At 38.5% G+C, this 27,840-nt stretch overlaps 1 protein-coding gene across 1 annotated transcript in view; it reads right to left on the reverse strand.

Annotated features, from left to right (window-relative positions):
* The window catches only part of URGCP (upregulator of cell proliferation), a 99,788-nt gene that overhangs the window by 33,421 nt on the left and 38,527 nt on the right, over positions 1-27,840 (reverse strand). The window lies entirely within an intron of this gene.

Raw genomic sequence — 27,840 nt, forward strand, 5'->3', positions numbered from 1 at the left:
AAGATGTGTTGTTATTAAGCAAAACAGTAACTTCACTATTTCTTACTTGGTGTACTGTGTTGCATGAATGTTGGCTTCGGAGTCAGTTATCCATTGTAAAAGATGTGTAAAATCACATTGTGAAGGCTTGAGGACTGTGGGGGCACATTTTTATTATTCTTTACATTATACTATTTATCCATAGTAATGGCTCTGGAATTCTTGCAGTGGGTTTCACAGCATCAATGATGGGTACTTGAACCTCAGTTCTTGTCTCAACAAAATGAGTTTTCAGAGGTAAATGAGCTCTTGTAAGTAAGAACACTTAGTAAAAAGCTCTGGACAATGAAAATCATCATTGATTACACTTCTGTGTTATATTAAATAGTATTAATCATTATTTCATTATTTTTACTAATAATAAGAGTTAAGAGACAATAAAGTTGTGACTGAAAGCCTTGGCTCTGGAGCCAAAACACCTGGATTGAAATCTCACCTCTACTAATTATCATCTGTGGAACCTTAGGAAGATAGAACCTTCCCAGTTGAAAAACGAGGATAATGATAGGGCCCTTCATCTCTATAAGGATTGAATGAGTTAATATTTGTAAAGTGATTAATACATTGCCTGGTAGATGGCCTTGTTGACTTAAAGATTAACAACATAAAAGCTGAGAGTTATGTTTTATACAGTGGGAATTTTTAGGAATTTAAGCCTGGAGAACTGCTTGGAGAAGGTGAGGGGAGGAGCCAAGTTATATAGAAGTTTTGTAACAAAGGATAGGTAGTCTGAATATCAAAAGGTTATCATTAAAGAAAACTAGATAACCCAAGTTAAGGAATTTAGCACTTTTCTATGTATGGAGAGATATAAGAGTCTGGGCTTCCTGAAACCATTCCTTTGATATGTACTCTAGCTTTCTGGGGCCAGTATCCTATTTTTACATCCTGAGCTTCCTGGAGGTTCACTGTAGGTAGTGACTGCAGTCTGACAGCTGCTAGATGGCATATATTCTGTTGTTTGTTTGTTTTTTTTTAAATTGAGGGATAATTGCTTTATGATATTGTGTTGGTTTCTGCCACACATCATCGTGAATCAGCCATAGGTATACCTACATCCTCTCCCTCATGAACCTCCCTCCCACCTCCCGCCTCCCACCCCATCCCACCCCTCTAGGTTGTTACAGAGTCCCCATTTGAGTTCCCTGAGTCATACAGCAAATTCCCATTGGCTGTCTATTTTACGTAGAGTAGTGTACAGAGGATGAGATGGTTGGATGTCATCGCCAATTCAATGGACATGAACTTGGGCAAACTCTGGGAGATGATGAGGGACAGCAAAGCCTGGCGTGCTGCAGCCCATAGGATCACAAAGAGTTGGATACAACTTGGTGACTGAATAACAAGCGTATATGTTTCCATGTTACTCTCTCCATTTGTCCCATTCTCTCCCTCCCCCCACCCCCCGCACCATGTCCATTAGTTTGTTCTCTATGTCCGTGTCTCCATTGCTGCCCTGCGAGTAGGTTCATCAGTACCATCTTTCTAGATTCCATATATATGCATTAATATACAACATTTGTTTTTCTCTTTCTGACTCACTTCACTCTATATAATAGGCTCTAAGTTCATCCACCTCATTAGAACAGACTCAAATGCATTCCTTACTATGGCTGTGTAATATTCCATTATATATATGTACCACAGCTTCTTTAGCTATTCTTCTGTTGATGGACATATAGGCTGCTTCCATGTCCTAATTATTATAAATAGTACTGCAGTGAACATTGGGATGGCAGGTATTCTTTCCTTCCTGAGTCCCCTCGTGGCTCACCAGCTCACCATATATGGTAGCTGTAATCACTGGTGACTGTGACATTCTTGTTTAATGTATGGGAGGAAACACTCCATTTCTCAGCCTCTTAACCTCCAGAGAACCCATCCGATGTTTTGAGAATCCTCTTTCCTTCAGTAAAATGGAATGTCACAATTGATGCCTTGAGTTCAGAAGATAACGCTCTGTAAGTGTGAGCTGAAAAGTAAAGCTACAGGGGTTTGTAAGACCCAAAGTAGGTGTAAATCTTAGAGGGTTAAAGAAGAGTTTGGGGAATGGGCAACTGATAAAGTGGCCTGATTCCAGGCAGCAGTGGTTGCCATTGGAGCAGAGGAGGTCCAGTGTTTTTTAAAATAAGCTGTTGGTTTTAAAATATGTTTTGAAATACTGACTAGTATTAGTTCAATGAAAGTAAATATTCTTCTTCAATATGAGTTATACTAGGTATGTAGCATTTCACTGCATGGTGGACCATCATATGTTTTAACAAATCCCTATTGTTGTGGTCCATGTGTGGATTGGAAAATAATTTTCATATGTGAGGCAGAATGAGAGGAGAATAAAGTTTATTAGAGTGGGAGGCACTGTTAGAACAGAAGGCCGGCCCGAGAAAGACCAGAACCCTTTCGCAGGCTTATAGCCAATTTTTATAGCCTCAAGACACAGAAAATTCCTACTGGAATGGTGGCATTAGGTGATTGGTTAGGGTTCTATAGGGTGGGTAATGAAAAGTGAAAGTGAAAGCCACTCAGTTGTGGCCAACTCTGCAACCCTGTGGACTATACAGTCCATAGAATTCTCCAGGCCAGAAGTGGAGTGGGTAGCCATTCCCTTCTCCAGGAGATCTTCCCAACCCAGGGATCGAACCCAGATCTCCCTCATTGCAGGCAGATTCTTTACCAGCTGAGCTACCAAGGAAGCTCAAGACTACTGGCGTGGGTAGCCTATTCCTTCTCCAGGGCATCTTCCTGATCTAGGAATTGAAGCTCAGGGTGGGTAATAGGGTGGACATTTTACCTAATATGGGGTCAAGGAACTGGTCTGTTTAGATCCAGAGGCTCAAGGCAACAGTTGCTATGAGGCTTGGTCAGGTCTAGAGGTTTTTGTCCTGTGACCTTCGTACAGGGCTCCACACCTATGACTTTGGGCTTCCCTGGTAGCCCCAATGGTAAAGAATCCACCTACAGTGCAGGAGACACAGGTTTGATTCCCAGGTCGGGAAAATCCCCTGGAGGAAGAAATGGCAACCCACTCCAGTATTCTTGCCTGGTGGGCAGGCTTGTGGGCTGCAGTCCTACAGTCTTGGGGTCACAGAGTTGGACATGACTGAGCGACTAACACTTTCACTTTTTCCATACATATTATTAGACAAAATTTTGCTTCCAGTATTTCATTATTATAGAGAATGTGGACTATAAATATAGCAAAAACTCTGTATATATACCCATGAGTATTTCCTTAAGCTAAGTTCCCAGGAGCCAGATGATACTAGTATTTTAGGTCTCTTCAGATACATATATAATCTCTGTTTGTATTTGTGTACTTAATTACACAAACACACACACACATATATACTTATGCATGCACACAGACACACCCACACACACACATATACATACTAACACACACACATAGACATTGCTGTCCCAGCAGTCACCAACACCGATGATGGTGCCAGTTTGCCAAAACTCTCAATAAATTTTATTATTTCTTTATCATTGCAAATTTAATAGATTAAAAAACAGTATTTTGACAAAATGGCAGACTAGGAAGTTCCAAGCTCTCCTTTTCCCATAGAAAGAAACATGAAGAAAGCAAACAAGTTGTCTGAACTAATTTTGTAGATACTCTGAAAAAAATCAAAGATTCATAGGAACCAAGCAAACATTCAAGCAAGAAAAAGCCATCTTTAAAATGACACAAAAGTTTTGTGGCATTTTCAGATTCCATTGCCCTACTCATTCTCTAGTGTGGCAGTGGTCTTGGTCTTGAGATGGTAGCATCCTATTTTCCATTCCCTACATTCCTATCACCTTGAACTGGAAGGAGCAGAGCAGACTTTATTTGTATACTACCTGACCTGTAAGAAATGGTAAAAATCAGTCCTTCAGTTTGAAATGAAAAGATGCTAGACGGTAACTCACAGCAGTATGAAGATGTAATAATCCAAAAAAGAAATCCATGGGCAATATAAAAGTAATGCATGGGCAATATTATTTTAATTTTGATAGCAATTCCATTTTTTATTTCCAACAAGACTTTAAAAATACATATTATAAATATATTATTGGGCATACAACATATAAAGATGTAATTTGTGATATTAACATAAAGGGGAAACAGAACTTTTAGGGAGTAGAGTTTTTGTATGCAACTGAAGCTAAGTTGGTATCATCCAAATTAGATTGTTAATAACATTAGAATGTTATATGTATTCCTCATGGTCACCACAGAGATAATATCTATAGAATATACAGAAAAGTATATGTGAGAAGGGAACTAAAAACATGTCATTACAAAAAACGAAAAGCTGAATAGAAAAGATGGCAGTAATAGAGACCAAAAAAAAACACAAAAACCTATAAGACTTTTTCAAAAGTAGCAAAGTGACAGTAAGAAGTTCCTCCTCACAAGTAGTTATTTTATATGTAAATGGATCAAACTGATCAAAAGGCAGAGATAGCTGAATGGATTAGAAAAATGATCCAAATATATAGTCTTCAAGAGACTCACTTTAGATGTAAAGATAGAAGACTGAAAATGAAAGGATGGAAACAGATATTCCATGTAAATATTAACCAAACGAAAGCTGGGTAGGCTATACTAATGCAGACAAAATAGACTTCAGTTTTAAAACTTACAAAGGATAAAGACATTATGTAGTAAACAAAAGTTAATTCAACAAGACCTAATTATAAACATATATGTACAAAAATGAGCCTCAAAATATAATGAAGCAAACATTCACAGAATTGAAGGGAAAATAGTTCCACAGTCATAGTTGAATACTTCAGTAATCATTTTCAATAGTAGTTAGAACCAGGCAAAAGAAAATAGATAACTTAAACAGTACTACAAGTCAGTTTTACTTAACAGGTGTCAACTGAAAAAAGTGCACAATCTAAGAGCTGGCAATGATGTTTTAAGGCTTTCTGAGGACTTAATTCCAGAAGACAGCCTTTCATATAGCTGTGAGGGACTGCTCTGAAGAGGTAAGGGAGGAGACAGGACATATAGAAGTTTTGCAACAAAAACCAGGTAGTCAGAACTTCAAAAGACGATTAATTCAAGAAAACCCAGACATCTCAAGTTAATCAATTTAGCACTTTTCTATGTATGGCAAGGTTCAAGAGTATAGGCTCATTAAAAATATTCCTTTGCTGAGCACCTTAACTGTCTAAGACCAGTATCCTGTTCTTAACCCTCCTGAATTTCCTTGGGATATAAAGTCTGGGGTGGCTATAGACACTGATGGCAGCAACATAATTTGTTTACTGATATGGGAGTCCACACAGACATATACAGTACACTCCACTCAATAACAGCAGAGTACACATTCTTCTCAAGTGTACATGGTACATTGTTTGGAATAGACCCTATGTTAGGCCAAATTTGTAAAAGACAAATCATCCTTAAAGATCTTTAAAGATACTGCAAAGTTACTTTTCTGATCACAGTGGAATGAGACTAGAAAAAAGAAGGAAAACTAGAAAATTCACAAATATGTGGAAATTAAAAAACTGACTCTAAAAACCAGTGGATTAAATAATAAATCATAAGGAACATTAGGAAATACCATGATAAAAATAAGACACACAGTATGTTAAAGCTTATGTGACACAGCAAAATCAAGGCTAAGAAGGAATTTTATACTTGTGAATATCTGTGTTAAAGAAGAAAGATCTCCAATTAATAACCTAACTCTGTATCTTAAGGAAAAACAAAACAAACAAACAAAAAAATGAAGAGCACTCAAAGCTAGCAAAATGGAAAAAAAAAAAAATTAAAGATTAGGACAGAGAAAATAAAGAGTAGAGGATAAACTAGAGAGAAAAATCCATGAAGTAAAAAGTTGATTCTGGGACTTCCCTGATGATCTACTGGCTAAAATCCTGTGCTCCCAGTGCTTGGGTCCTGGGTTTGACCCGTGGTCATGAAACTAGATCCTGCATGCCAAATAAGAGTTCGTATGCCACAACTAAAGATCCCTTATGCCTAAACTAAAATGATTCCACATGTTGCAATGAAGATAGAAGATCCCACATGCCACAACTAAGACCCAGCATAGCCAAATATTTTTTAAGAAGTTGACTTTTTGAAAAGATCAACAAAATTAACAAATCTTTGCTCAACTCACTAAGAAAAAACAAAGGAAGACTCAAATTACTAAAATCAGAAGTAAATGTGAGGGCATTACTATAGATTTTACAGAAACAAAAATAATTTTAGAGAACATTATAACAGATGTATACCAATGAATTGGATTACCTAAAAAATTTTCCTAGAAACACACTGTCAACCATAACTCAATAAGGAATAAGTTGAACCACACTTTTGACTAGGAATGAATCCAGTTTGATCATGGTGTATGATCCTTTTTTATGTATAGTTGGATTTAGATTGCTGACATTTTGTGAGGATTTCTATATCTATAATCATCAAAGATATTCACTTGTAATTTTCTTTTTTCTTTCTATCTTTCTTTTTTTGTGTGGTGCCTTTGAGTTTGGTATCAAGGTGCTGGTGACTTTATAGAATGAATTTGGAAGTGTTCCTTTCTCTTCAATTTTTTGGAATATTTTGAGGAGGATAGGTGTAAATTCTTTGTATGTTTGGTAGAATTCCCTGGAGAAGTTGTCCAATCCTGGAATTTTGTTCACATGGAGTTTTTATTATTATTATTGCAAATTCTATTTCACTTCTAGTGATTGGCCTGTTCAAATTACCTAATTTTTCTTTACTCAGTTTTGGCAGGCTCTATATTTCTAGAACCTTGTCTGTTTCTTCTAGGTGGACCAATTTGTTGGCATATAACTGTTAATAGCTTTCTTTTATGATTTTTTTTTTCCTGAGGTTGTTACTTCTCCTCTTTCATTTCTTATTTTGTTTATTTGGGTCCTCTCTCTCTCTCTGTTCTTGATGAATCTGGCTAAAGGTTTGTTGGCTTTACCTTTTTAAAAATCAGCTCTTAGTTTCATTGATCATTTTTATTGTTTTTAATATTAATATATATTTATCTCCTCACTGATTGTTATTATTTCCTTCCTTCTGCTGACTTTAGGTTCTGTTAGTTCTTCTTTTCCCAATTCTTTTAGGTGGTAGGTTAGATTTTTCTATTTGAGTTTTTGTTTGTTTGTTTCTGGAGGAAGGCCTATATTGCTATGAACTTCCCTCTTAAAACTGCTTTTCTGCACTCCATACATTTTATAAGACTATGTTTTCATTGTCATTTGTCTTGAGGTATTTTCTGATTTCCTCTTTGAGTTCATAATTGACTGATTGGATTTTTTGGGTAGTATTTTGTTTAGGTTCCACATGTTCTTTTCCCATTTTTCTTTTTGCAAATTGATTTCTAATTTCATATGACTGTGGTTGGAAAAGATGCTTGCTTTAATTTCTATCCAACTGAATTTGTTGAGGCTTGTTTTGTGACATCAGATGTGGTCCACCCTAGAGAACTTTTTCTGTGTGCTTGAAAATAATATGTATTTGGATGTAGTGTCCTGTAGATATCAATTAAGTCCAAATGGCCTATTGTGTCATTTTGGTCCTCTATTGCATTATTGATTTTATTTCTGGAATATCTGTCCATTGGTGTCAGTAGATTGTTAAAGTCTCCTACTATTATTGTATTATTGTCCATTTCTCTCTTTATTTCTATTATTATTTGTTTATATATTTGGGGACTCCTCTATTGGGTGCATATGTTAAAGAGTTTAATATATCCTTCTTCTTCCCTTTATCATTATGTAATGTCCATTGTTTTCTTCATGGGCTTTGTTCTAAAGTCTATTTGGGAGACCCACACAAGGTGGCAGAAGAGTCAAATTGGCATATCACCTTCCTGCCCACAAATACATCAAAAATACATCTGCATATGACCAACCCCTATAGAACACCTGAACACTGGCAGAAGACCCTAGACTTCCAAAAAGCAAGGTAATCTCCACAGAATGATGTAGGGCAAAAGATATAAAAAAAGTAAATAGACAAAGGATTTGGGACAGGGACCTGTGTCTTGAGAAGGGAGCTATGAAGGAGAAACACTTTCTGCACACTTGGAAACTCCCTTAAAGGTAGGGACAGGTGGAGATTTGGAATCTCAGAGGGGAACCAGCAACAGGTGCTTGGAAAACAAAGTGGAAAGTTCACCATAGAAATCATTGCCAACCAACACTCCCTAGCCAAAACACTGTTTGCACACCTGCCACGGTGAGTAGGGGTTGGATGCTGAGGCTCAGGCTTTGGGGGCTGGACCCCAGAGAGAGGACTCTGGTTACTTGCCATGAATATACTCTAAGGAGGCCAGTATGACACAGCTGAGGGAGTCCAGGGGAAAGCCTGGGCCTGCCAGAGAGACAAGAAATCATTGCTGCAGTAACTTTGCACACTTGCAAACTTCAGGACCCCATCTTCAAGAGTGGCATAGGGAAAATACCCTGATGTTGGGAAAGAGTGAAGGCTGAAGAAGGGGGTGACAGAGCTTGAGATGGTTGAATGGCATCACTGTTTCACTGGACATGAATTTGGGAAAACTCTGGGAGACGGTGAGGGATAGAGAAGCCTGGCGAGCTGCATGCAGTCCATGGGGCTGCAAAGAGTCAGACAGGACTTGGCAACTAAAGAACAACGACAAATCATGATAAAAACTCTCTAGAAAGTAGGCATAGAAGGAACCTATGTCAACTTAATAAAGGCCATATATGACAAATCCACAGCAAACATTATTCTCAATGGTGAAAAACTGAAAGCATTTTCTCTAAGATCAGGAACAAGACTAGGGTGCGCACTCTTGCCACTATAATTGAACATTGTTTTGGAAGTCCTAGCCATGGCAATCAGAGAAGGAAAGAGATAAAAGGAAACCAGATTGGAAAAGAAGAAGTAAACTCTTACTGTATGCAGATGACATGACACTATACATGGAAAACCCTAAAGATAACACTAGAAAATTACTAGAGCTCATCAAAGAATATCATAAAGTCACAGGATATAAAATTAATGACCCGAATTCCCATGTATCCCTATACAGTAACAATGAAAAATAAGAGAAGGAAACAATCCCTTTCAACACTGCAACAAAAAGTATAAAATACCTAGGAATAAATGTACCGAAGGAGGCAAAAGTCTTCCCAGGTGGCACTGGTTGTAAAGAGCCTGCCTGCCAATGCAGGAGACTTAAGAGACGTAAGCTCGATCCCTGGGTCAGCAAGATCTCCTGGAGGAGGGCATGGCAACCCACTCCAGTAGTCTTGCCTGGAAAATCCGAGAACCCCATGGACAGTGAAGCCTGGTGGGCTATTGTCCATGAGGTTGCAGAGTCAGACACAACTGAAGTGACTTAGCACATTGAAGTTAAAGGGCTGAAAGAGTGGATTTTGATTATCAAAAAATCCAGACTATCTTATTCAGTTTGACCCTAATGCTATAAAGAATTTTAAAACTCTGGGAAATTTTAAAAATATTAAATCTCTCCAATGAGTTCATAAGAAGTTAAGAATTCTTTGGTTAGAAACAAAGTGAACCTACAGAGTATCTTCAACCTCTTTCTTCTTGGAGATCTTTGCCTTACCAAGTGAAAATTTGAGAGTCTGAGAAACAGAAAACAAATCTCAGGACCCACCCAAGGCAATAACTGTAAAAGAACAGCCTCCATGTCTAAAGCTGGTACCACAAAGGGCCGTATACACAGGATTGAGAGTGAAATAGCAGCAAACTGGCATCCATTTCAGAGGAGAGTTGATTGTCTCCAGTTTGGCTTAGGAGGATAACCTCTGAGAATATCAAAGTGAGAGGTGGCCCTCACATGAGTTTACAGCCTGAATTAATATTACCTGGGAAATCTGAAAATTGAGAAGTAAATTTAGAGTAAATTCTGGATTGGGAGTCCTTCCAGGAGCCTGGAAGACACAAGCACAAATCCCCTCTGGAAAAATACACATTTTATTCCAGGCCTCAAAGAATTTCTGAAATAAAATTCCAAGAAAAATGAGCATCTGATAGTCAAAAATAACACAAACAGAAACAAGGCACCATGAGTGAGAAAAAACTCAAACCTTCAAGAATTTTAACTAAATGGAATTATTATCCATAGATTTTATAGTAACTATGTTTAATACTTTGAAAGAAATAAAAGATAATCTTAAATATATTTACCAAAACATGTGAATGAGATTTGAAAAATAACAAAACATAAATTATAATTAAAATCACAAGTGTAATGGGTGGGTTTAACTGCAAATTAGACATACTGAAAAGAAATTGGTAAATTGAAATATAGAAGTTAAAAAATTATCTAGAAAGGAACAAAAAGTCAAAGATAAAATATGAATGATTAAGAAACACAGAAGATGAAGAAAGTTTAATGTATATGTAATTAATGATCCAGCTAAAAAGGAAGGGAATGTGGAGAAGAAGCAATATCTGAAATACCTGCAGCAATATCTGAAAACATAATGACTAAGAAGTGATGAAAGGGAACAACTCACAGATCCAACAAGCTAAACAAATCTCAAGCAGAAGAAACAAAAAGAAATCCATACCTGGTTATATAAGAATGAAATGCATAACACGAAGAATATACTCTAGGGAAAAGGAAAATTAGCAGGTAGAAGATCTGGGCAGCAAGAGGTAATAAAGAGCACAAGAAGCAGTAACTTCGTGGATAAATTTAAACTAACGTTGGCCTTAAAAACAATAAGGATGTATTTGGGGTGGCTGCAACCGGCGCACTAAGCGGGGCCGTGAGGAGCTACCCCACGTCCGAGGTCAGGGGCAGAAGCCGGGAGGACCCCATGCCTGAAGGGGGGGCGGCCAAGAGGAGTTACCCCACGTCCAAGGTCAGGGGCAGCGGCCGAGAGTGCCAGGCTGTGAGGGCGCAGGAACAGCCGAGAGGAACTACCCCACGTCTGAGGTCAGGGGCAGCGAGGAGAGGAGTTATCCCATGTCGGACGTCAGAAGCCGCGGCTGGGAGGAGCTACCCAACACCTGAGGCCAGGGTCGTCAGCTAGGAGGACCAACCCCACGCCAGAGGCCGGGGGCGGCAGCTGGGAGGACCAACCCCACGTCCAAGGAGCGGTGGCTGCGCGGGCACAGGAGGGCCTAGAGGAGCTATCCCACATTGAAGGTTAGGAAGGGCAGCGGTGAAGAGATACCCCTCATCCAAGGTAAGGAGCAGCGGCTGCGCTTTGCTGGAGCAGCCGTGAAGAGATACCCCACACCCAAGGTAAGAGAAACCCAAGTAAGACGGTAGGTGTTGCAAGAGGGCATCAGAGGGCAGACACATTGAAACCATACTCACAGGAAACTAGTCAATCTAATCACACTAGGACCACAGCCTTGTCTAACTCAATGAAAGTAAGCCATGCCTGTGGGGCAACCCAAGATGGGCAGGTCATGGTGGAGAGATCTGACAGAATGTGGTCCACTGGAGAAGGGAATGGCAAACCACTTCAGTATGCTTGCCTTAAGAACCCCATGAACAGTATGAAAAGGCAAAATGATAGAATACTGAAAGAGAAACTCCCCAAGTCGGTAGGGGCCCAATATGCTCCTGGAGATCAGTGGAGAAATAACTCCAGAAAGAATGAAGGGATGGAGCCAAAGCAAAAAGAATACCCAGCTGTGGATGTGACTGGTGATAGAAGCAAGGTCCGATGCTGTAAAGAGCAATATTGCTTAGGAACCTGGAATGTCAGGTCCATGAATCAAGGCAAATTGGAAGTGGTCAAACAAGAGATGGCAAGACTGAATGCTGACATTCTAGGAATCAGAAAACTAAAATGGACTGGAATGAGTGAATTTAACTCAGATGACCATTATATCTACTGCTGTGGGCAGGAATCCCTCAGAAGAAATGGAGTAGCCATCATGGTCAACGAAAGAGTCTGAAGTGCAGTACTTAGATGCAATCTCAAAAATGACAGAATGATCTCTGTTCGTTTCCAAGGCCAACCATTCAATATCACAGTAATCCAAGCCTATGCCCCAACCAGTAACACTGAAGAAGCTGAAGTTGAACTGTTCTATGAAGACATATAAGACCTTTTAGAACTAACACCCAAAAAAGATGTCCTTTTCATTATAGGGGACTGGAATGCAAAAGTAGGAAGTCAAGAAACACCTGGAGTAACAGGCAAATTTGGCCTTGGAATACGGAATGAAGCAGGGCAAAGACTAATAGAGTTTTGCCAAGAAAATGCACTGGTCATAACGAACATCCTCTTCCAACAATACAAGAGAAGACTCTACACATGGACATCACCAGGTGGTCAACACGGAAATCAGATTGATTATATTCTTTGCAGCCAAAGATGGAGAAGCTCTATACAGTCAGCAAAAACAAGACCAGGAGCTGACTGTGGCTCAGACCATGAACTCCTTATTGCCAAATTCAGACTTAGAAAGTAGGGAAAACCACTAGACCATTCAGGTCTTACCTAAATCAAATCCCTTATGATTATACAGTGGAAGTGAGAAATAGATTTAAGGGCCTAGATCTGATAGATAGAGTGCCTGATGAACTATGGAATGAGGTTCGTGACATTGTACTGGAGACAGGGATCAAGAAGATCCCCATGGAAAAGAAATGCAAACAAACAAAATGGCTGTCTGAGGAGGCCTTACAAATAGCTGTAAAAAGAAGAGAAGTGAAAAGCAAAGGAGAAAAGGAAGCATATAAGCATTTTAATGCAGAGTTCCAAAGAATAGCAAGAAGAGATAAGAAAGCCTTCCTCAGTGATCAATGCAAAGAAATAGAGGAAAACAACAGAATGGGAAAGACTAGAGATCTCTTCAAGAAAATTAGAGATACCAAGGGAACATTTCATGCAAAGATGGGCTCAATAAAGGACAGAAATGGTATGGACCTAACAGAAGCAGAAGATATTAAGAAGAGGTGGCAGGAATACACAGAAGAACTGTACAAAAAAGATCTTCACGACCCAGATAATCACGATGGTGTGATCATTCACATAGAGCCAGACATCCTGGAATGTGAAGTCAAGTGGGCCTTAGAAAGCATCACTACGAACAAAGCTAGTGGAGGTGATGGAATTCCAGTTGAGCTATTTCAAATCCTGAAAGATGATGCTGTGAAAGTGCTGCACTCAATATGCCAGCAAATTTGGAAAACTCAGCAGTGGCCACAGGACTGGAAAAGGTCAGTTTTCATTCCAATCCCAAAGAAAGGCAATACCAAAGAATGCTCAAACTACCGCACAATTGCACTCATCTCACACACTAGTAAAGTAATGCTCAAAATTCTCCAAGCCAGGCTTCAGCAATATGTGAACCGTGAATTTCCTGATGTTCAAGCTGGTTTTAGAAAACGCAGAGGAACCAGAGATCAGATTGCCAACATCTGCTGGATCATGGAAAAAGCAAGAGAGTTGCAGAAAAACATCTCTTTCTGCTTTATTGACTATGCTAAAGCCTTTGACTCTGTGGATCACAGTAAACTGTGGAAAATTCTGAAAGAGAGGGGAATACCAGACCACCTGACCTGCCTCTTGAGAAATCTGTATGCAGGTCAGGAAGCAACAGTTAGAACTGGACATGGAACAACAGACTGGTTCCAAATAGGAAAAGGAGTATGTCAGGGCTGCATATTGTCACCCTGCTTATTTAACTTCTATGCAGAGTACATCATAAGAAACGCTCAGCTGGAAGAAGCACAAGCTGGAATCAAGATTGCCGGCAGAAATATCAGTAACCTCAGATATGCAGATGACACCACCCTTATGGCAGAAAGTGAAGAGGAACTCAAAAGCCTCTTGATGAAAATGAAAGTGGAGAGTGAAAAAGTTGGCTTAAAGCTCAATATTCAGAAAACAAGGATCATGGCATCTGGTCCCATCACTTCATGGGAAATAGATGGGGAAACAGTGGAAACAGTGTCAGACTTTATTTTTCTGGACTCCAAAATCACTGTAGATGGTGACTGCAGCTATGAAATTAAAAGACGCTTACTCCTTGGAAGGAAACTTATGACCAACCTAGATAGCATATTCAAAAGCAGAGACATTACTTTGCCAACAAAGGTTCATCTAGTCAAGGCTATGGTTTTTCCTGTGGTCATGTATGGATGTGAGAGTTGGACTGTGAAGAAGGCTGAGCGCCGAAGAATTGATGCTTTTGAACTGTGGTGTTGGAGAAGACTCTCGAGAGTCCCTCGGACTGCAAGGAGATCCAACCAGTCCATTCTGAAGGAGATGAGCCCTGGGATTTCTTTGGAAGGAACGATGCTAAAGCTGAAACTCCAGTACTTTGGCCACCTCATGCGAAGAGTTGACTCATTGGAAAAGACTCTGATGCTGGGAGGGATTGGGAACAGGAGGAGAAGGGGACGACAGAGGATGAGATGGCTGGCGGGCATCACTGACTCGATGGACATGAGTCTGAGTTAAATCCGGGAGTTGGTGATGGACAGGGAGGCCTGGCGTGCTGCGATTCATGGGGTCGCAAAGAGTCAGACACAACTAAGTAATTGAACTGAACTGAACTGAAAACTATTTTAAGGGCAAGATTAGTAGACAAAGTACAGTCCCCCCAAATTCCCATATTATTTGTGAATATGTTATGTTACATGGCAAAGGGAAATTAAGATTAAAGATGGAACTAATCAGATGGTTTTAACAAGGGAAGAGTATATGGGTTACTGGAGGAAGAACAATGTCCACTACACAGCGTCTTTAAATGTAGAAAAGGGAGGCAGAATAAAATGTCAGGGTGATGCTCTCAAGGATTTGATCTACTGTTGCTGGATTTGAAGAATGAGGAAGGGACCTGAGCCAAAATATACAGCCCATCTCTAGAAGCTGGAAAAGCAAGGAAACAGATTCCCTTCTAGGACCTCTAGCAAGGAGCAAAGACTTGCCAACAGCTTGATTTTAGCTCAGTGAGATCTGAATTGAACTACAGAACTGGAAGATAATACATGGTGTTGTTTCAAGTCACTAAGCTTATAATGATTTGTTACAGCAGCAATAGAAACTTAACACAGAGTTAACATGTCAACAATAGTATAATAGCAGATGGAAGAAAAGTACTTCTAAGACCTTTTAATTTATTGAGGGTGTAAGTAGTATGAAACTTACATGCCATTTCTGGACATTTCTGACTCCCACTGTTGGTAACTTGAAATCAGCCATGATGGGAGTACTTAAATCACAGAAATAAGTACATGCTACAAACAAGGCTTTTATTTGCTAATATTATTTTTAATTTATTTATTGCCTTTTGTTAAATAGAAAAAGCATATTGTAATTCTTGGAATATAGAAGCATTATAGTCCTAACCCTAACTTCCAGACTAATACTGAATTTATTTAAAATGTTGTTGTTGTTCAGTTGCTAAGACAGTGCTGACTCTTTGTGACCCAACGGACTGAAGCACACCAGGCTCCTCTGTCCTCCACTATCTCCTGGAGTTCGCTCAAATTTATGTCCATTGAGTTGGTGGTGCTATCTGTCTCATCCTCTGCTGTCCCCTTCTCCTTTTACCTTCAATCTTTCCCAGCATCAGGATCTTTTTCAATGAGTCAGCTCTTCACATTAGATGGCAGAATTACTGGAGCTCCAGCTTCAGCATCAATCCTTTCAATGAATATTCAGGGTTGATTTCCTTTAGAACTGACTTGCTTGATTTCCTTGCAGTCCAGGGGATTCTCAAGTCTTCTCCAGCACCACAATTCAAAAGCATCAATTCTCTGGTGCTCACCCTTCCTTATGGTCCAACTCTGACATCTGTACATGACTACTGGAAAAGCCATAGCTTTGCTGCAAGTTCCTTGTAGTCAGCAAAGTGATGTCTTTATTTATTTATTTATTTTAAATTTAATTTATTTTAATTGGAGGTTAATTACTTTACAGTATTGTATTGGTTTTGCCATACATCAACATGAATCTGCCATGGGTGTACACGTGTTCCCCATCCTGAAGCCCCCTCATACCTCCCTTCCCAAACCATCCCTCTGGGTCATCCCAGTGCACCAGCCCCAAGCATCCTGTATTCTGCATGGAACCTGGACTGGCGAGCGTTTCTTATATGATATTATACATGTTTATGCTGTCTAGGTTTGTCATAGCTTTTCTTCCAAGGAACAAGTGTCCTTTAATTTCATGGCTGCAGTCACTGTCCTCAGTGATTTTGGAGCCCAAGAAAATACATATAAAACAGGTGAGACAATAAAAAGTACAAAGATGACAGTTATAAATCGGAACATTAGTGATTACAATCATAAAAGGCAAAAGTTGTCAGACTGTATTTTTTAGAAATGTACTACATATTATTAAAGAGGCACTTCTGAAGTACAAGAACGCTGAGAATTTCAAAGTAAAAGGTTAGAAAAAGACATTTAGGGTAATTCTAACAAAAAAAAAGTTGCTAAAGTTACATTAATACTAGGTAAAATAGATTTCAAGGCAAAAATCACTACAAGTGAAAAATAGGGAAAGTTCATAAAGTGTTATTTCACAGATAGATACAACAATTTTAAATTTGCATGTGCCTAGTTATATAACATTAACTATAGAAAGTAAACATTGATACAATTATGAAGAGAAATAGATTTATCTACCATCATAGTATAAGATTTTAACACATTCAGCACATGAGAAACACACAAAAAGTAAGTTAAACACATAATATATTTTCATAACTTGGCATAAGGCATATTTTCAGTGGACAGAAAATCCGCAATGATTGTGTTATATTCTCCTATGTTCCTCACTCAGCATCCTGTAATGTTAATATCTGTAGAACCATAATACAATTGTCAAAATTGAGAAATTAATATTGTCACAATACCACTAACTAAACTACAGACTTTACTCAGATTTTACCAGTTTTTCCACTGATGTTCTTTATTTCTTCCAAAATTCAATCCAAGATTCCACTTTGCTTTTGGTTGTAATGTTTCCTTATTTTCTTCTACTCTGTGACAGTTCCTCAGTCTTTCCTTGCCTTTTATGACCTTGACACTTTTGAAAAGTACAGGTTCAATATTTCAAAGAATGTCCTTCAATTTGGGTTTGCCTGATGTTATCTTATAAGTAGTCTGAGGTTATAAGTTTTGGGAAATACCACAGAAATATTACTCAAATTTTTCCAGCTGTGATAACGGGAGCTCTTTCAGGCTGACTACTGTGTCTTTCTACATGTTCCCATCTTCTCTCAGGTTTCCCCTAGCACTTCCTGACTTTCTGCCACAAAAGAAACTCCAGAATTATCTCACATTTTCCTTGTCTCAGCCCTGAAATTAACCACTTCTCCAGGGGGCCCTGGTCGTTTTTAATGGAGAATGGTACTTAGAAACCAAAATCTGTGTGCTAGGTAGTTAGTTCATCATCATTGTTGTGTTGCTGCTTCTAGGTCCTCTCAGCTGGCAGAAAAAGGAAATATGTATATACTAAGTCATATAGACACACATCTATATTTAAAAATCCATTAGCATATATATATATAGGCAGAAAACAAAAAGTGTTGGCAAGGATGTGGAGAAACTGGAACCTTTGTGGGTTTATAGTGGAATTATAAAATGGTGCAGTCATTGTGGACAAATATGGTTGTCCTCAAAATATTAAACACAGACTTAACATTTAACCTAAATATTTGCCTCTGTGTATGTAACTAAAATAATTGAAAAGATGAACTCAAGCAATTGTCTGTAATCAGTGTTCAAAGAAATATTGTTCACAATAGCCAAAAGGTGGAAACGACCAAAATGTCCATCAGTGGATGAATGGATAAACAAAGTGTGGTATATATAGTCTTTTAAAAAGAATGAAGTTCTGATACATGCTACAATGTAGCTATACCTTGAAGACATTATGCTACGTGAAATAAGCCAAACAAAAATATATAAATATTGTATGCATACATTTATATGAAGGAGTTTGAAGAGTTAAAAACACAAAGAAAGTTGAACAGAAATTATAAGGGGCTGGGGGGAGGGAGAATGGGGAAATATTGTTTAGTAGGTGCAGAGTTTCAGTTTGGGATTATGAAAATGTTCTGGAAATTGATAATGGTAATGCTTGTACAATGATGTGAATATACCTATTTTCACTGGACTAATACTTTAAAATTATCAAAATAGCAACTTTGTGTTATGTATTTTTTACCACAATAAAAATGCATATTAAAAAGGTCAAACTAATACCTCAGAATCTAATTCACTGCAAGCAATAGCATGGCATTTTTCCCTCTGACAGTGAAAAACATGATGTTCATTATCATAGTATATATTAGAATGCATGCAACTTTTATTGATTAAATTCACTGTCTTACTTAAGGATAGTTTGTGGCATCCCAAAACAATTACTGTAGTAATATCAAGATCACTGATCACAGATCACCATAACAAATGCAATTCATTTACTAATGACTGCATAATAAATAACCCTAGTAAAGATGTACTCTAGTTTGGCCAAACATTCTATTGATTGGCATTAAGGTAGCTTTCAGTTGTTAATTGTGTATATATTTATGTACATAGAAAAATATCTGTGGAAAATGCATGTTTGTTTGTGTTGATGTAAGCTTAATTTTCACAAAATACATTATCTAAAATGAAATTTCAGAGAGTATGTGTATTTTTCATCTTAAATCGACCTCCAGGCTGTTATTCCCAAAGAGTGGAGCAATCAATACTCCCATCAGGAGGATCTGAGGCCCTGCTCTGTAGTATTGTGACTATCTGCTGAATGGAAAAGAATATCCCTTTGTTGTTTTTCAATTTCATTTTCCATGATCACTAATGAGGCTAGGAATCACTTCAAACTGTCTTCAATCATTGGATTTGCTCCATTGTAAGTTGTTATTCATACTGTTCACCTGCTTTTTCCATTGAGCCTTTTCCTTATTAATTTTTTATTGGAATATAATTGCTTTACAATGCTGTGTTAATTTCTGATGTACAATAATGTAAAATAGCTATGCTATGCTATGCTATGCTATTATGCTATGCTAAGTCACTTCAGTTGTGTCCGACTCTGTGTGACCCCATAGATGGTAGCCTACCAGGCTCTGCCATCCCTGGGATTCTCCAGGCAAGAACACTGGAGTGGGTTGCCATTTCCTTCTCCAATGCATGAAAGTGAAAAGTGAAAGTGAAGTCACCTAGTCGTGTCCGACTCTTAGCGACCCCATGGACTGCATCCTACCAGGCTCCTCTGTCCATGGATTTTCCAGGCAAGAGTACTGGAGTGGGATACCATTGAAATCCCCTCCTCTTGAGCCTCCTTCCTACCCCTCCATCCCACCACTCTAGGTCACCACAGAGCATTGGGCTGAGCTCCCTGTACTATACAGCAGCTCCCCACTAGCTATCTATTTTATATATGATAGTGTATATATGTCAATGCTACTCTCTCAGTTGTCCCACCCTCTCCTTCCTTTCCTGTGTCCACAAGTCCATCCTCTACATCTGTGTCTCTATTCCTGTCCTGCAAATAAGTTTATCAGTACCATTTTTCAAGATTCCATATATATGTGTTAATATATGGTCTTTTTTTTTTTTTTTCCCCTGGCTTACTTGACTCTGTATGACAGGCTTTTGTTATTGTTCTTCACTCACTTAGTCGTGTCTGACTCTTTGCGACCCCATGGACTGAAGCATGCCATGCTTCCCTGTCCTTCACTATGTCCCAGAGTTTGCTCAAACTTATGTCCTTTGAGTCAGTGATGCCATTCAACCATCTTATTCCTCTGTCGTTCTCTTCTCCTTCTTCCTTCTATCTTTCCCAGAATCAGGATATTTTCCAATGAGTTGGCTCTTTGTACCAGGTGGCCTAAGTATTGGAGCTTTAGCCTCATCATCAGCCCTTCCAATGACTATTCAGGATTGATTTCCTTTAGGATAGACTGGTTTGATCTCCTTACTGCCCAAGGGACTCTCAAGCGTCTTCTCCAGCACCATAGTTCAAAAACATCAATTCTTCAGAATTAAGCCACTCAGTGGTCCAATTCTTACATCTGTACATGATTACTGGAAAAACCACAGCTTTGTCTATATGGACCTCTGTTGGCAAAGTGATGTCTCTGCTTTTTAATATGCTGTCTAGGTTTGTTATAGCTTTTCTTCCAAGGAGCAAGTATCTTTTAACTTCATGGCTACAGAAATATATCAAGATACTGTACCTTCTGCTTCTGTAAATACTTTTGTAAATACTATTCAATTGGAAATAAAATTACATAGCTCTTCACTTAAGAGAGAAAATATAAGTGATGTAAGAGAGGAAAATACAAGAAAAAACATAGTGAAAATTTAAAATCCTGTTATCTAATGTAACATGATTAATGAACTTTTCCCCAAAAGAGGTAGATTAGGTGTAATAAGACATTTAAAATTATTTTCTTTTCATGTAGATTATTTGGTATTTGTGCATATCAATTAAAATTTATAATATATATATAAATTTATCATCAGTTCAGTTCAGTTCAGTCACTCAGTCATGTCCAACTTTTTGTGACCCCATGAAAGGTTAGTTTCCTGTTTTCTTTACAACATAGTATTTCTTTATATTCTCAGAATTGGATTAGAAGTTTCAAGCCTAATTCAAATTATTTTATTTTTATTTAAATTTTTTTTTTAGTCTCAGTCTTTCTTTTCCTTTTATTATTTTTTAAATTTATTTATTTATTTTATTTCTTAATATAAATTTATTTATTGTAATTGGACGCTAATTACTTTACAATATTTTAGCAGTTTCGCCATACATTGACATGGATCTGCCACAGGTATACATGTGTTCCCCATTATGAACCCCCCCCCCCCACCTCCCTTCCCATCCAATTCCTCTGGGTCATCACAGTGCACCAGTCCTGAGTACCGTCTCATGCATCGAACCTGGACTGGTGATCTATTTCACATATGATAATATACATGTTTCAATGCCATTCTCCCAAATCATCCCATCCTCACCCTCTCCCACAAAGTCCAAAAGACTGTTCTATACATATGTGTTCTTTTGCTGTCTCACCCATGGGGTTATCGTTACCACCTTTCTAAATTCCATATATATGCGTTAGTATACTGTATTGGTGTTTTTCTTTCTGGCTTACTTCACTCTGTATAATAGGCTCCAGTTTCATCCACCTCATTAGAACTGATTCAAATGTATTCTTTTGAATGGCTGAGTAATACTCCATTGTGTATATGTACCACAGCTTTCTTATCCATTCATCTGCTGATGGGCATCTAGGTTGCTTCCATGTCCTGGCTATTATAAACAGTGCTGCGATGAACATTGGGGTACACGTGTCTCTTTCCCTTCTGGTTTCCTCAGTGTGTATGCCCAGCAGTGGGATTGCTGGATCATAAGGCAGTTCTATTTCCAGTTTTTTAAGGAATCTCCACACTGTTCTCCATAGTGGCTGTACTAGTTTGCATTCCCACCAACAGTGTAAGAGGGTTCCCTTTTCTGCACACCCTCTCCAGCATTTATTGCTTGTAGACTTTTGGATCGCAGCCATTCTGACTGGCATGAGATGGTACCTCATTGTGGTTTCGATTTGCATTTCTCTGATAGTGAGTGATGTTGAGCATCTTTTCATGTGTTTGTTAGCCATCTGTATGTCTTCTTTGGAGAAATGTCTGTTTAGTTCTTTGGCCGATGTTTTGATTGGGTCGTTTATTTTTCTGGAATTGAGCTGCAGAAGCTGCTTGTATATTTTTGAGATTAAATCTTTGTCAGTTGCTTCGTTTGCTATTATTTTCTCCCATTCTGAAGGCTGTTTTTTCACCTAGCTTATAGTTTCCTTTGTTGTGCAAAAGCTCTTAAGTTTAATTAGGTCCCATTTGTTTATTTTTGCTTTTATTTCCAGTGTTCTGGGAGGTGGGTCATAGAGGATCCTGCTGTAATTTATGTCGGAGAGTGTTTTGCCTATGTTTTCCTCTAGGAGTTTTATAGTTTCTGGTCTTACGTTTAGATCTTTAATCCATTTTGAGTTTATTTTTGTGTATGGTGTTAGGAAGTATTCAAGTTTCATTCTTTTACAAGTGGCTGACCAGTTTTCCCAGCATCACTTGTTAAAGAGATTGTCTTTTCTCCATTGTATATTCTTGTCTCCTTTGTCAAAGACAAGGTGTCCATAGGTGCAAGGATTTATCTCTGGGCTTTCTATTTTGTTCCACAGATGTATATTTCTGTCTTTGTGCCAGTGCCATACTGTCTTGATGACTGTGGCTTTGTAGTATAGCCTGAAGTCAGGCAGGTTGATTTCTCCAGTTCCGTTCTTCTGTCTCAAGATTGCTTTGGCTATTCGAAGTTATTTGTATTTCCATACAAAGTGTGAAATTATTTGTTCTAGTTCTGTGAAAAACACCATTGGTAGCTTGATAGGGATTGCATTGAATCTATAGATTGATTTGGATACTATACTCATTTTCACTATATTGATTCTTCCAATCCATGAACATGGTATATTTCTCCATCTATTTGTGTCCTCTTTGATTTCTTTCATCAGTGTTCTATAGTATTCTATATATAGGTCTATTGTTTCTTTAGGTAGATATATTCCTAAGTACTTTATTCTTTTCATTGCAATGGTGAACTGAATTGTTTCCTTAATTTCTCTTTCTGTTTTCTCATTGTTAGTGTATAGGAATGTAAGTGATTTCTGTGTGTTAATTTTATATCCTGCAACTTTACTATATTCATTGATTAGCTCTAGTAATTTTCTAGTGGAGTCTTAAGGGTTTTCTATGTAGAGGATCATGTCATCTGCAAACAGTGAGAGTTTTACTTCTTCTTTTCCAATTTGGATTCCTTTTATTTCTTTTTCTACTCTGATTGCTGTGGCCAAAACTTCCAAAACTATGTTGAATAGTAGTGGTGAGAGTGGGCACCCTTGTCTTATGCCTGACTTTAACGCAAATGCTTTCAATTTTTCACCATTGAGGATACTGTTTGCTAAAATGGTGAAAAATTGAAAGCATCTCCCCTAAAGACAGGCATAAGACAAGGGTGCCCACTCTCACCACTAATGTTCAACATAGTTTTGTCCACAGCAATCAAAGCAGAAAAAGAAATAAAATAAACTGTGGAAAATTCTGAAAGAGATGGGAATACCAGACCACCTGATCTGCCTTTTGAGAAATTTGTTTGCTAGAACTGGACATGGAACAACAGACTGGTTCCAAATAGGAAAAGGAGTACATCAGGGCTGTATATTGTCACCCTGCTTATTTAACTTATATGCAGAGTACATCATGAGAAACACTGGACTGGAAGAAACACAAGCTGGAATCAAGATTGCCGGGAGAAATATCAATAACCTCAGATATGCAGATGACACCAGCCTTATGGCAGAAAGTGAAGAGGAACTAAAAGGCCTCTTGATGAAAGTGAAAGAGGAGAGTGAAAAAGTTGGCTTAAAGCTCAACATTCAGAAAACGAAGATCATGGCATCTGGTCCCATCACTTCATGGGAAATAGATGGGGAAACAGTGTCAGACTTTATTTTTCTGGGCTCCAAAATCACTGCAGATGGTGACTGCAGCTATGAAGTTAAAAGACGCTTACTCCTTGGAAGGAAATTTATGACCAACCTACATAGCATATTCAAAAGAAGAGACATTACTTTGCCAACCAAGGTCCATCTATTCAAGTCTATGGCTTTTCCAATGGTCATGTATGGATGTGAGAGTTGGACTGTGAAGAAAGCTGAGCACAGAAGAATTGATGCTTTTAAACTGTGGTGTTGAAGAAGACTCTTGAGAGTCCCTTGGACTGCAAGGAGATCCAACCAGTCCATTCTAAAGGAGATCAGTCCTGGGTGTTTTTTGGAAGGAATGATGCTAAAGCTGAAACTCCAGTCCTTTGGCCACCTCATGCGAAGAGTTGACTCATTGGGAAAGACTCTGATGCTGGGAGGGATTGGGGGCAGGAGGAGAAGGGAACGACAGAGGATGAGATGGCTGGATGGCATCACTGACTCGATGGACGTGAGTCTGAGTGAACTCCAGGAGTTGGTGATGGACAGGGAGGCCTGGTGTGCTGCAATTCATGGGGTCACAAAGAGTCAGACATGGCTGAGCAACTGAACTGAACTGTCATATATAGCTTTTATTATGTTGAGGTATGTTCCTTCTATTCCTGCTTTTTGGAGAGTTTTTATCATAAATGGATGTTGAATTTTGTCAAAGGCCTTCTCTGTATCTATTGAGATAATCATCTGGTTTTTAATCTTTCAATTTGTTAATGTGGTGTGTTACATTGATTGATTTGCAGATATTCAAGAATCCCTGCATTACTGGGATAAAGCCCACTTGGTCATGATGTATTATCTTTTTAATATGTTGTTGAATTCTGTTTGCTAGAATTTTATTAAGGATTTTTGCATCTATGTTCATCAGTGATATTGTAGTTTTCTTTTTTTGTGGCATCTTTGTCTGGTTTTGGTATTAGGGTGATGATGGCCTCATAGAATGCGTTTGGAAGTTTACCTTCCTCTGCAATTTTATGGAAGAGTTTGAGTAGGATAGGTGTTAGCTCTTCTCTAAATTTTTGGTAGAATTCAGCTGTGAAGTCGTCTGGTCCTGGGCTTTTGTTTGCTGGAAGATTTCTGATTAGAGTTTAAATTTTCGTGCTTGTGATGGGTCTGTTAAGATTTTCTATTTCTTCCTGGTTCAGTTTTGGAAAGTTGTAGTTTTCTAAGAATTTGTCCATTTCTTCCAAGTTGTCCTTTTTATTGGCATATAGTTGCTCATAGTAGTCTCTTATGATCCTTTGTATTTCTGTGTTGTCTGTTGTGATTTCTCCATTTTGATTTCTAATCTTGTTGATCTGATTCTTCTCCATTTGTTTCTTGATGAGGCTGGCTAATGGTTTGTCAATTTTATTTATCTTCTCAAAGAACCAGCTTTGTTGATTTTTGCTATGGTCTCTTTTGTATTTATTTCTGCCCTAATTTTTTAGAGTTCTTTCCTTCTACTAACCCTGGGGTTCTTCATTGCCTCCTTTTCTAGTTGCTTTAGGTGTAGAGTTAGGTTATTTATTTGATTTTTTTTTCTTGTTTCTTGAGGTATGCTTGTATTGCTATGAACCTTCCTTTAGCACTGCTTTTACAGTGTCCCACAGGTTTGGGGTTGTTCTGTTTTCATTTTCATTCATTTCTATGCATATTTTGATTTCTTTTTTGATTTCTTCTGTGATTTGTTGGTTTTTCAGCAGTGTGTTGTTCAGCCTCCATATGTTGGAATTTTTAATATGTTTTCTCCTGTAATTGAGATCTAATCTTACTTCATTGTGGTCAGAAAAGATGCTTGGAATGATTTCAATTTTTTTGAATTACCAAGGCTAGATTTATGGCCTAGGATGTGATCTGCTTGGAGAAGGTTCCATGTGCACTTGACACAAAAGTGAAATTCATTGTTTTGGAGTGAAATGTCCTAAAGATATCAATTAGGTTTAACTCATCTGTTGCATCATTTAAAGTTTGTGTTTCCATGTTAATTTTCTGTTTAGTTGATCTATCCGTAGGTGTGACTGGGGTATTAAAGTCTCCCACTATTATTGTGTTATTGTTAATTTCCCCTTTCATACTTGTTAGCATTTGCCTTACATATTGTGGTGCTCTTATGTTGGGTGCATATATATTTATAACTGTTATATCTTCTCCTTGGATTGATCCTTTGATCATTATGTAGTGTCCTTCTTTGCCTCTTTTCACACCCTTTGTTTTAAAGTCTATTTTATCTGATATGAGTATTGCTACTCCTGCTTTCTTTTGGTCTCTATTTGCGTGGAATATCTTTCTCCAGCCCTTCACTTTCAGTCTGTATGTGTCCCATGTTTTGAGGTGGGTCTCTTGTAGAAAACATATATAGGGGTCTTGTTTTTGTATATATTTACCCAGTCTTTGTCTTTTGGTTGGGGCATTCAACCCATTCATGTTTAAGGTAATTATTGATAAGTATGATTCCCGTTGCCATTTACTTTATTGTTTTGGGTTTGAGTTTATACAGCCTTTCTGTGTTTCCTGTCTAGAGAAGATCCTTTAGCATTTGTTGGAGAGCTGGTTTGGTGGTGCTGAATTCTCTAAGCTTTTGCTTGTCTGTAAAGCTTTTGATTTCTCCTTCCTATTTGAATGAGATCCTTGCTGGGTACAGTAATCTGGGCTGTACATTTTCTCTTTCATCATTTTGAGTATGTTCTGCCATTCCTTTCTGGCCTGAAGAGTTTCTATTGAAAGATCAGCTGTTATTCCTATGGGAATCCCCTTGTGTGTTATTGGTTGTTTTTCCCTTAGTGCTTTTAATATTTGTTCTTTGTGTTTGATGTTTGTTAATTTGATTAATACATGTCTCAGGGTGTTTCGCCTTGGGTTTATCCTATTTGGGACTCTCTGAGTTTCTTGGACTTGGGTGATTATTTCTTTCCCCATTTTAGGGAAGTTTTCAAGTATTATCTCCTCAAGTATTTTCTCATGGCCTTTCTTTTTGTCTTCTTCTTCTGGGATTTCTATGATTCAAATGTTGGGGCATTTAACATTGTCCCAGAGGTCTCTGAGTTTGTCCTCATTTCTTTTAATTCTTTTTTCCTCTCTGCTTAATTAATTTCTACCATTCTATCTTCTACCTCACTTATCCTATCTTCTGCCTCTGTTATTCTACTGTTGGTTCCCTCCAGAGTGTTTTTGATGTCATTTATTGCATTATTCATTATATACTGGCTCTTTTTTATTTCTTCTAGGTCCTTGTTAAACCTTTCTTGTATCTTCTCAATCCTTGTCTCCAGGCGACTTATCTGTAACTCCACTTTGTTTTCAAGATTTTGGATCATTTTCACTGTCATTATTCTGAATTCTTTATCAAGTAGATTCCCTATCCCTTCCTCTTTTGTTTGTTTTGGTGGGCGTTTATCCTGTTCCTTTACCTGCTGTGTATTTCTCTGCCTTTTCATCTTGTTTATATTGCTGTGTTTGGGGTGGCCTTTCTGTATTCTGGCACTTTGTGGTTCCTCTTCATTGTGGAGGTTCCTTGCTGTTTGTGGGGTTGGATGGGTAGCTTGTCAAGGTTTCCTGGTTAGGGAAGCTTGTGTCAGTGTTTTGGTGGGCGGAGCTGGATTTTTTTCTCTCTAGAGTGCAATGAAGTGTCAAGCAGTGAGTTTTGCAATGTCAGTGGGTTTGGAGTAACTTTGGGCGCCTGTATATTGAAGCTCAGGGCTATGTTCCTGTGTTGCTGGAGAATTTGCATGGTATGTGCTTGGTTTCAGTGTAGGTATGGAGGCGTTGGATGAGCTCTTATTGATTAATGTTCCCTGGAATCAGGAGTTCTCTGGTGTTCTCAGGTTTTGGACTTAAGCCTCCTGCCTCTGGTTTTCAGTCTTATTCTTACACCAGCCTCAAGACTTCTCCATCTATACAGCACCGATGATAAAACATCTAGGTTAATGATGAAAAGTTTCTCCACAGTGAGGGACACCCAGAGAGTTTCACAGAGTTACATGGAGAAGAGAAAAGGGAGGAGGGAGATAGAGGTGACCAGGAGGAGAAGACAGGGAAGCAAAAGGGGAGAAATCAGGCTAGCCAGTAATCACTTCCCTATGTGCTCTCCACAATCTGGATCCCTCAGAGATGTTCATGGAGTTACACAGAGAAGAGGGAGTAAGGTGACAAAGGTGGCCAGGATAAAATGGGGAATCAAAAGGAGAGAGACAGATCCAGCCAGTAATCAGTTCCCTAAGTGTTCTCCACAGCCTGGAACACACAAAAAGAATCACAGAGTTGGATAGAGAAGAGAAGGGGGAGGGAGGATATAGAGGTGACCTGGTGGAGAAAAAGGAGTGTCCAAAGGGGGAGAG

This window comes from Bubalus kerabau, chromosome 20 (assembly GCF_029407905.1).
Source record: "Bubalus kerabau isolate K-KA32 ecotype Philippines breed swamp buffalo chromosome 20, PCC_UOA_SB_1v2, whole genome shotgun sequence".
NCBI classification, from domain to species: Eukaryota; Metazoa; Chordata; class Mammalia; order Artiodactyla; family Bovidae; genus Bubalus; species Bubalus kerabau.